Source organism: Vicugna pacos, chromosome 8 (genome assembly GCF_048564905.1).
Source record: "Vicugna pacos chromosome 8, VicPac4, whole genome shotgun sequence".
NCBI lineage: Eukaryota > Metazoa > Chordata > Mammalia > Artiodactyla > Camelidae > Vicugna > Vicugna pacos.
In genome coordinates this window covers 4,882,918-4,894,521 of record NC_132994.1, presented here as the reverse complement: position 1 = coordinate 4,894,521, position 11,604 = coordinate 4,882,918, and the positions used below count along the sequence as shown (strand labels likewise).

Sequence of the window (11,604 nt, the reverse complement as noted above, 5' to 3'; positions counted from 1 at the left end):
GCAACAAATGTTAGATATTTAACTTCTAAAATCCCAGCAAATGTGGTAGTATATCACAGCTTTATAATTATTAATAAAAATAGTGATGTCATATCAAAAAGGCCGTAAAGTTTAAGGTGGGGGGATTTACTTCTATCTGTGCTGCGCGAGAATAAACACCACCGAAGTCAGGACTGGCTAACTGTAGCTTATTCAGAGTGGCTGTTAGCTGTCATTTAAATTTTTAGGTCAAAAAAATAGCTCATGGGATGTTGCTTCAGATGTTACATTTTTGAAACATCCCTTGTGTGATAATATAATTTTTATTTTTTTTTCCTCACTGTTGAAGGCAATTTTTTTTCCACTTTTGTTTCATGGAATGTGTCTTCATTCTTTTATCAGAGCTCTTTACCTGGGGAATTCAAGGGGGTGGAGATGGGTGAGGGTTGATAGTTAAAGACTGAAGCTTTTTCAAGACTGTGATGGGCTGAAAGCAGAATTTGCAGACACCTAGAGGTTATCCGCACAAGATTTTTGTGGGGTAGAGAAAGCTGGAGCAGAGAGAAGCAGAAATGAACCACTCTAGGAAGGGTGAGGCTCCTCGAGTAGCGGTCTTGGGAACGTCCTCTGTGCAGGATGGAGCCAAAGCCCCCATCAGCAAGGGTGCAGCATATTGGAGCTTGCTGTGGGAGATCCATAGACTATGTTTTCCCAACTCAGAACAGATGGAAAGGTCACCGTGGGCAAGTCTGTGGGTAGCAGAGCATGACTGGCATCTGTCAGGTGGATGTTACTGCTTTTTGCCAAATATGCCTGGTCCTCTTCCTCGGTGTATTGTTGAGATTTAGATGTGCCCTTATGACTCGCTTTGACTGAGCTTAAATGTGAAAGGAAGTAACATGTCACTTTCTGATAGAAGCTTAAGAGTTCATTAGGGACTCACAGGATGCTTTTTCTCGCCCTCTGCCGCGGTGCCTAGAACAGTCGATTTTCCTGGGTCGCAAAGTGCTCACGATGCAGACCAGAGCCCTCCAGCTGACCTGAAATGAACAGGTAGCAGGAGCAAGAAAAATGCTGTAAGTTTCTGGAGTTTGTTGCTACCACACAAATAGCCTTAAGACCATTGACTAGTGTCCTCAACAGCGTCTGAATATTCTCTCTGGTCAGCACCACAGCAGAAAAAGCCAAAGAAATCACGGCATCACCATGAATTAGGTGCCTGCCACTTCCCTTCTACTTCTGGTGACCTAGCGGACCCGATGGGAGGAGAGGACGGTGCAATGGTACCTGAAGTTGAAATTCTTGCATCAGGAGAGGACCTGACGCAGTTTTAGTACGAAATATAGATTAGGTTTGTGCACTAAGATTGCCACCTACTGCATATGCTTTATGTCCAGAAATTTCTGTAGTCCAGTGGACTAGTCCTGCCCCATGGGTTGCAATATTTAACTCTGACTTCCAAGACCAAAACTTGACCTAACGTTCCATGTCCCGCTCCCTGAGAGGGCAATTAGCAATCCGTTTTGCAAGTAAATGTAATATCTTCACTGATTTGTTGAAACCTTAGAATGTGCCAAGCAATCTGTTAAGCAGTTTACATGGATTAGCACCTTTATTCCTTTCAACAAATCTATGAAAGAGTTGTTACTTTTATTTACCATCTCAGGAACGTGGAAATTAGAAAGATTAAAAACTAGCCCCCGGGCCCATGGCTGGAGGGGGGCAGAGCTGGAACGACAGTGTCACTGCTCTGCGGAGCCCTCATTAACCACCTCTCACCTGGGTTATTGGAACAGTGGTCCGTCTTTCTCCTCTCTGTTCTCTTCTTTAACCCTCCCGCATTGTAGGTAGAGTTATAAATAAGAAATGCAAATCTGACCTCAGAGATTTTTTTATTAAAATTGTCCTCACTCCCAGGGCTTCTTATATAAAATCTAAATTCCTTATTGTGCCAAACGAGGACGTCAAGGACAAGGTCCCAGGCTACTTCTCAGCATCATCTTGCACTGCTCTTCTGCTTCTCCTCTGTGCTCTTCTAATACTAGACTGAGTCTGCTCTACTGACGCTACTGATGGTCACCTTGCTATGAGCAGTCTCGTCCAGATGCAAAGCCCTCCAGGGGAAGTCCCATGCACCTAATTCCAGCTATCACTTAGTAAGACACGGCGGGCACAGCCTGCTCCATGGAGACCTGCAGTATTCTCTTCCAGGTTAGACACGCCTCTTCTCCCATAGTACAATGCGCAGCGCATTCATGTATAGATCATACGATTACTTTAAGGACTTGAACCCTGGAGTCAAAACGTCAGGAGTATGGCTGTCAACACTGCCACTCTCCAGTTGAATATGCTTTGACAAGAGCCTTTCAAAGTGTCTGTTTCAGAGTTGGTAAAAATAATATGAACATAGAACTTTCTTGGACAGGTTTTTTTTTTCTTTTATCGTGGTTTAACATTACATTAAATAATGAGTTTTATTCTATGCCTAGCTGTAGTCAGAGTTCAGTGTTCGTTGATATTCTTGTTTCCCTCACCACACTGCAGAATGATTATCTAAACGTCAGATTGTGATCTCCTTAACTCCCAGACTCAGGCCTTTTCTTCTCTTGACCCAGTGCCTAATATGGTAGACCCTGAGTGAGTATTTGCTAACAGAATGAATGTTTGATTAAAAAAAAATTAGGAGGCTGTCATTTAAAACGCTGAAACTTGAAGGGATTATCGTGCATTCAGGGCTTCTCAGAATGCCAACAAAATGGCATCAGAAATGGAGTTCTTTTTGGACAATTCCACCCCATTCGACTCTGAAGAATGTATGGAAGAATGGAGAAAAAAAATTTAGGAAGGCTGAGATAACAAAAAGACTCCTTCTGAACTGATTGTACCAAAATACCCATTGAAGGAAGAGGTCTGCTCTCACTGATATTGAGGAGGGAAAATCGGAAGCTTATGAGCTGAAGAGATTTGGAACATTTCTGAGAGAAATGAGCCAAGGAGTCAATGAGGGAGAAACATCATGCATGCTGGGATGTGGTCAGAGCCAGGATGCAGCTGGTTGGTGTACACACTGAGGAGGCCAGGTCTACTTGGCTGTCACTCTTCCTCCAGCACGGATACAAGCAAAAAGGTGACCCTCAGGGTGGATCCCACAGAGGGGATAATCAACGGCAACACAAAGATTAAATAGTCAAAGTATAGAATTTTACTGTGATCTTCTGCAGTGGACCAATGGAGTCCAAGAGAGTTCGCATATATTGTTTTTCATACATATTTATTGAAAAACTTTTAATGATATGAATGACCAACTATGTTATTTCTGGGTTATATATTTTCATCAATAAAGCCTAGAAGAAGTAACAGTATTACTTTCAAAGTATAATACTCCTCTGGGGAGAAAGCATTCTGTGTTTGACTTACGAAATTCCTAGCTTTAACTTTCCAAAGTTGACTCAGAACAAGATTAATAGAAATAAGTAAATGTCTCTACAAATAATGTCAAACTGCCTTCCCCGACTTGACTGTTAAGAGGATTACATTTAGAGGCTGGAGAATAGTTCATGATGAAATGAATCATCTCCTGAATTTTTCTTTAGAATCACAATAACTACAACAGAGATAATAAATTCAAGTCAGTTTATAGAATTAACCTATATAAACATCAGCTGCTTTGACGTGATTAAAACTGACAAGCTCTACAATAAATTAATATGGACATAATTTTTTCCTGACTTTACTTTTACTTAAATATGCCTTTAATGGCTTAATGGGAAAGGGAGATGAAAAGGAGAAGATGGTTAAGAAGAAGGATTATGGGAAGAAAGCACTGTAAGAAAAATCTTGAATTTGGAGCATTTATATTCAGAAATGGAAGGGGAGAATGAGGTGATTGTTTCTTTTGCACTGTTTGTCTTGATTCTCCCAAACTCATTAGTGTCTCTAAAATTACCTTTCGTGGTGCCATAGGACAGTATGAGAGAAACAGGTCGTTAGAAAAAGTCACAGGGTGAATGGATGCCCAGGCTTGGGGAATTGAACACCGAAAGCATTTAACTCAACCTCTACTCGAATTTTCACACACAAGAAAAGTAAATGTAATTTCCATGAACTTTGAGTGCATTAAGAAGTAATTACAGAGCCCACCAACTTCAATAACAGGACTATAAATATATATAAAGCATACAGTGTGGGGGGGGGAGTGGTGCCATAAAATGTATCTCAGTTGACGTACCTGCATTTTATAGATCTGATTTTTTCTCTCATAATAAGAACATTTGCCAAGGGTAGAGTTGTTGCCCCCACCAGGCTCTACCTTTGATGTGCCTCTCCAGTGGACTAAGACAAAAGTACAAACCCTTTTCTAAGCACTGTTATAGCTGGTTACCCCAGGGAAGAAAAGCATGAGGAACAACACTGGAGGTTTCAGCATCTTGTAAAAAAAAAAAAAAAAAAAAGTCATTAATTTCCCAGAGGGATCAAAAGAAGTCAAACGACCCCATCTAAATCATTTATTTGTGTCATGTAAGGAAAGGGGGGAGAAAGCTTCTATTGTAACTGTAAGGTTACCCCGTATAGATCTGTCCAACCTCCACATCTTGTTACATCTCCAAATCCCTCACAAGTCTTCTTTCCACAGCCCTTCTCGCCCTGCCCATTTGGTCCATTTTTACCACCCAGGTGAGAAACTGTACTTCACCCCAATGCAGAATGCACATGGTTCTTTGTGGCTTGCACTCTGGTACCCGTGGATGCTGGCAGATCTTACCAGAGATTTTCCTTTTCCCAAGACAAAAATTCATTTGGACTCTGGCATAAACCAATATTTAGTTTCTGAAGGCAAAGGAGGAGTTGCATTGAGACAGATTCTGAGGTGTCAGGGATATTTTAGTAAAACTAATTTTTTTTGAGCTGACATGTAAGAATAATGCTACAACTATGACAGACAGTGGGGACAAAAAAGTAACAAAAAGGGAGAAGGTGAGGGCACATTAAATAGTGCTTTGACTTCATAATACCATTTTAATATTATATCTGTTTAATTAAGATATATTGGGGACTTTACCTTTTTTATTTTATTAATTAATGAATTAATGAATATTAATGAATATTGGATATTAATGAATATTGACAGAAAAAAGTATATTTTGAGAATTTTCATATTATTACCATTCAACAAATATTTCATGTCTTGATAATTTATACTAAGATTTGACTTTGTCTTTCTTCAAGGCATCTATGATAATTTAGGAAGAATAAATAGATATGAAAGAAACATGAAATGTTCAAAGTTATAGTAACAATGAAAATATTCTCTTGCATGTGTTGAGGATGAACTAAATAATAATAATCCATAAATTGGTCTTGAATTATAACATATTGCCCCAAATAGCATGATTATTATAGTGATATAAAGATATTTGTATTGGATAATATAATACAAATTTTATTTCTTTTGGCTGAGAGATGGTAGAGAGAATATGCTTTAAAATTTATGTAACCTACCAAAAAAAAAAAACAATGGATCAATGATGAAATCAAATAAGAACTTTAAAAATACTTTGAGACAAATGACAATGAAAACACAACCACACAAATTCTATGGGATGCAGTAAAAGCAGTCCGAAGAGGTGATTTCATAGTGATACAGGTATTCCTCAAAAAACAAGAAAAATCTCAAATAAAATTTATGTACCGTGTCTATCATGAGAGAGGAGGTCACTTACGGTAACTCATTTGGCCAGATGGATTGCAGTGGGAAGTACCTAAAGAGAGGACACACAGCTCCTTCATCTAAATATCAGACACACACACACACACACACACACACACACACACACACACACACACACACACACACACACACACACTTACCCAATAATCCTATGTTGCTCTCACTGGAATGGAACTCTCCATGCTTCAATTGCCTCGAAAGGAAGAAAACTAACAAAAGTCCATTCCAATAACACGCCCCTACTTTGGACTGCTTTTGCTTTTGGTTTGGCGATAGAATATTGTTTTGGTACTAGTCCACATGCTCTGTTGCAAACTCCATTCATTTCTATAAACACGACCTTGGTCATTCAGATCCCCAGCCAGGGTGTGGTGTCTGTTCTCCCACTACAGTCACCGAGCTTTGCATTATATGGTGGATTGTGAAGGCAAGGTACTTTCAAGCCACCAAAATGTTGCATATATATTGCAGGGTATGTTTATTATAGTACCTACTACAAATAATCAGACTATGATCAACTAATGGGAAATATACAATGCATGCGAAACCCACATGGCTTTGAAATGCAGGAAAGCAGAGAAGTTAGGTGGAAATAAGTAGAAGGAAACTTGTTTGAGGCTCACATGTTCATTTTATCTTGAACATTTTCCTTCCAGCAAATTCTTTCACATGTCAAATCTCTCAAACTGTCTGATCTCATTTTCTCCATGCTTTCCCATTCCTATCAATGGAAAATATCAGTGTCACTGTTAAAAGTTAGTGCTTTCAAGTGCTTCTCAGTAATTTATCAGAAAAAAAAAAACGGATGTTTAGCATCACATTGCCATAATACCAGGAATTATACATTTTAAAAATGATGATGGTGCTAGGAATGAAAATACATAGAATGGAGGTGTTCTTTTTTTTTTCTGATACTGTTTCATTAATTCTTAATACTCCTCCAGATACTCATTGTGTGGCTATTGTGTCACCCAATTTTCTAGATTCAGGAGAAAAAAATATTAATCTGGTTTTGCAAAACGCATTTTTGATAGAAAACAAGTATGTTGATTATATACAACTTTTCAGGTGACTTAAAGACAATGATAATGTGTCAGAGCAGCACAGAGACCAAAACAGCTAATTCAGTAAGTCTACCTGGTAGCCTTCAACCAAAAGGTACCAATTCAGCTGTACTTTGAATGATAATGCTAAAGAAGGAGGGGGAATCATCCTGCAGATAGGGCTTGCCGGATGGTAAGATCTACATCCCAAAATAGGAAACATATGGAGGCTATTTTTAGAGTGGAAATGAACAGGAACTGATCAATTACAGAGGAGCAGTGAGGAGGAGAAATGTCAGTTTGAGGTATTCTCGGGAATTCCACATTAGAAGAGTTGATACATAATGAGCAAAGTTTTTAGAATACTCATGTCATGTTCTCCGTGTCCTTCCCCCAGTGACGAACCTTTGATCTAGTCCATAGATATCCGTTAGCATGGAGTAGACTCAGCTTTGTTTCTGATTGGGTGAAAATGAATTACCGTTCAGATTATGCATGCAGGGCTCTTTTAATAGAAGACTTTCCAAATTTATTTCCAGCTGCATCCAACCTGATAATTTGAATAGTTCATTAGGCAACATTTGGTGTCTTTTTGATGAAAATATTTTATTTACTGTTGGATTTCTATCATGTGCTTAGTGCATTGCACAGAATGGCATTTACTAATAACATTCACATAACTGAATAGAGAAAATATGTCCCATGAAAAGGAAAAAATAAGTCAAAGTCTCTAAAGGGGGTGCCAATCTTGGTAAAAAAGCCAGAATGTCTACAGTAGAATGAGTTCTGGGAAAGTGTTAGAAGCTGAAGTTGAGCTTGCTAGTGGCCAAATCTTGCAGGCTCTTACAGGATGTGGTAAAAAATTTGAACTGTATTCTACAAAGGATGGAAGGCTTTTATAGTAATTTTTATTGAGTGCTACATGAATGTGTGGTATGATCTAATTATTTTTACTGTGAAGCAGAAGTTATACCAAAAGTGTGAGATAGTGGAAATAAAAAGAAAAAAAAAATGAGAAGGCCCTTACTTATCCTGACTTAGTTGAAGGTAGTTATGGCAGGGGTCATAAGCAGTGCTTACATTTTGAAGGTAAACTAGACAGAAATGTTGGACAAATTGGTTGTGGCATGTCAAGGACAAACAGAATCAAGATTGGCTGTTAGGTAATAAATTACCATAAGCATGAGGGCTGAAAACAGCACACATTCATCATCTCAAGTTTCCTGTGGGTCAGGAGTCCAGGCATAGCTTGATGGGGCCTCTGCCTAGGAGATCCTGAGGCTGTGGTCAAGGCATCAAACTGTGTCCTCACCTGGAGGCTCTGCTGGGGAAGAATTTGCCACCAGCCTCACTCAAGCTGTATGTCGAATCATTTTCCTTGTGGTTGTAGGACTGAGGATACCAGTGTCTTCCTGCCTGTTGGCTGGAGTTACCCCTCAGCTCCTAGAGGCCATGAGGGTGTCCCCAACATGGCTCCTTACTTCCCCAAAACCAGCAAAGGGATTTTCTAGAGTAAGTCCACTTGCAACATTACATACCGTAATCAAATGAGCGCCATCTTGTCATTTTTGCCGTATTCAACAGGTTAGAAGTGAGTCACAGGCCCCACCCACTCCCCAGGGAAGGAGATTATACAAAGGCATGAATACTAGAATTCAGGGATCATGAGGGTTCATGCTTGAGTCTGTTCGCCACAGATGGAAAGTGGATGAGTCTCTAATGACAATATTATGCAGCATAAATGGAATCACCTGGAATCACCTATGTCAGAGCATTTTCTTAAGTAAGAAAACAAAAGTCTTATTCTTTAAAGTCATTTTTGGTAAGGAGTTGTGCTACTTGCAGGAAAAATATCCCGTCTGATATAGGAATAAGAAATGTTAAGAACTTCTCTGTGTAAGTTCTCTATTTTCTCTTTGAGTTAGAGGGGCATGATATGTTTGGGACTCACCATGAATGAAGATTAAACACGGTACCTGTAGTGAAGAGGAAAGGGGTGGTAGGGATAACATACAGGAATCTCAGGCAGTTTTTAGGGCTCAGATGAGATTAGAAATTCTGAGTTTTTAGTCACAAAAATCTGCAAACAGAGTTTTTCCTCACTCTGCTCAACAGCCTGGAGACAGTAGATAGTTCATTGGCCAAATGAGAGCTGGTGAAGAGAGGAGGCTTGTGAGCTGAGACAATTGGCAAGAGAAAGGATGCGTTAACGAGCAATGGATCTAGTTAGATGGAGAGGAAGCAAAGAGACTTCCTGGTTAACTGGAAAAAATAAGAGAGTCAAATTTAGACTTACTCACTGTAGTCAGAAAATAGACATTAAAGGAATAAAGGAGTGAACAACTTGAAGAAATAGACAGTAGAGTATCAGACTCCAGAAGTGAAAATATTGTCACAAAAACTTATTCCAGACTGTGAGCAGTGTGGAGTGACTGGTGTGGGAAGGGAGACAGAGCCTTGGAAACTGAAGGCAGAGAAATGAGAAGTTGGCATGCTCCAAGGTTGCCCATGTGCAGTCCACAGTGATGGTAAGGCTTAAGGCTGGGGTAAAACTGTTAAACAGTGTCAGAGACTTGGAGGAGTCTAGGAATGGACAAGTGGGAGGTAGATGACAGGAATGACAAAGGAAATTTTCAACAGAACAAAAAGTCAAACTTCTGAATGGAAGAACATATTTGTAAATGATAATCAATAAGGGGTTAATATCTAAAATGTATAAGTAGTTCATACAATCCAGTATCCAAAAAAAAACCCAAAGAACCCAATTAACAAATGGGCAGAAGAATAGACATTTTTCCAAGAAGCCATACAGATGACCAACAGGCACATGAAAAGATGCTCGACATCACTAATCATCACAGAAATACAAATCAAAGCAACAGAGAGACATCGTTTCTTGGGAGAGATCCAGTTGCTAGTAAAAGCCAACAAAGGAAAGAGTATTCTGTATCCTGCTAAGGGATTTGCATACATGAGACCAGGGCTCCTGGATAGAGGTGCAAAAGTCTAAGTGGGGTTGGCGGAATCGGTCTGTGTGGGAGAACACAAAAAACACATGGGGGGTGACATTATGGAAGAGAACACATTATCTGCCACTCCTGAATTTATCAGAGTTGTTGCTTTTAGCAAAACAAGACTTCCAGCAGATGTCAAAACATTTGAATTTCTCCATTTCTGCTGCATCTTGCTTCTGTGACAGTTTCACAATGTGTATTTTGGAAGCATCTGCTGGCTAAGTGAGCTTTCTTCTGTTTCCACAGTGACATCAACTATGGTTTTCTTTCCTTTTCTCCTTACCCAAATGTTCTCTCTTGTGATCTACCTTCAGATCCATGGATTCCCATCCAGCCACATGCCTCCTTGGCTTGCAGGAATACTCCATCATTTCTGTCTCATCTCTCTTTTAAAGATTTTTTTATTAAAGTGTAGTCAGTTTACAGTGTTAGTTTCAGGTGTACAACAAAGTGATTCAGTTATACATATGTATACATATATATTTTCTTTTCAGATTTTTTTCCGTTAGATGTTGTTACAAGAAATTGAATATAGTTCACTGTGCTATACAGTAGGTTCTTGTTGTTTATCTATTTTATATACAGTAATAAGTGTCTATTAATCCCCAACCCCTAATTTATCCCTCCCCACACTTTTATTAAGGAAACAATTTAAATAATCTAGTCCTAGGTTTCTTCCTTAAAATTTTCCATGATGCCTGTAAAGCAGTATTAGCTGCTTATGCGAAAGTGTCTCTTTTATATTATACATGATCTGTTCTCAGTAGTTTTGTATCCACATCTAGGGCCCTTAGTGTATTTATTGAGTAGATTTTCAGTTACTTTATATGACCTACTGGGATTTAGCTCTCATGCCATCATTTCTTAGATTTCTCTATTTCTTCCCTTTTTAAATTGAACTATTTTCTATAATATTTCTACTTTTCAAATCCTTTTTTAAGAGTAGTAATCATTCAAAAACTTTAACTAACTTCATACAGATTGGTTTAATTCCTAACAAATTTATTTTTCCCAGTCCTTAGGAGATACCCTCTTTTATGCTTCCAGCAATACTTATTAAAGGTGTTTTACTCAAATTCCCTTTAGCACATACTGGAGAAGAGCTTATATCCAAAAGCCAAAAAATGTCTTTGATCATGAGAACTCCAGTAGTCACCAAGTATGCTGGCTCCTGGGCACCTAACAAATCTTCCTGCCCTGGACACAGCCCCAAAATACCAGAGCATGCCCTCTTCACTTGACTGGCTCAAACTGCTGTGGGCTTGATTCAAGGTGGGCCAGTCAGATTTACCCCCCTATCCGGGAATTATGATCATCAACAGAGAGAGACAGACAGACTGGAGTCTCGGGAGAGAAGAGGCAACTTGCCAGCAATGCTTTGCTTGTAACGTTAGGAATTCCTGATCCCTGGAGCTGTTCTGACACCTGCCTTTGCAGAGGTTTTACTTCTCTGCTTTTTTGTTGTCTTTTGAGGGTCATGCAAACTCATAATAAATCTCCTTGTACTTAATTAAGTAGGCCAAGTCTATTGCTTTCCATTGCATGTACCCAAAATAACCTTAATAAATACAATAAATTTAGTGCTACACAGAGAACTGTTCTATGTCCAAGGGCAGTACATTTAAATGTAACTAGATACTTTAAAAATATATATCTATGTGTGTGAGCCACGAAGAAAAGCTGAATCTGGAACAAAAAAGACTACATGAATCAGTAAGTCCATTATTTACTTCTGGAAAAGTAAAAGAACACGCACAAATTATTCTGAAGGTGGATTATTCTGTAATTTCAAGAATGTTATGGGTATAAATTGTGATTATTAAGAGTTATGCCTCCATTC

General features: G+C 39.0%; 1 long non-coding RNA gene across 1 annotated transcript; it reads right to left on the bottom strand.

Annotated features, from left to right (window-relative positions):
• Positions 1 to 283: 283 nt before the first annotated feature.
• Positions 284 to 2,119, bottom strand: LOC140697813 (uncharacterized). Its single transcript, XR_012075163.1, has 2 exons — positions 1,759 to 2,119; positions 284 to 1,019 (listed from the first exon to the last, which is right to left on the bottom strand). It is a non-coding gene; the product is annotated as an uncharacterized lncRNA (long non-coding RNA).
• Positions 2,120 to 11,604: the final 9,485 nt, after the last annotated feature.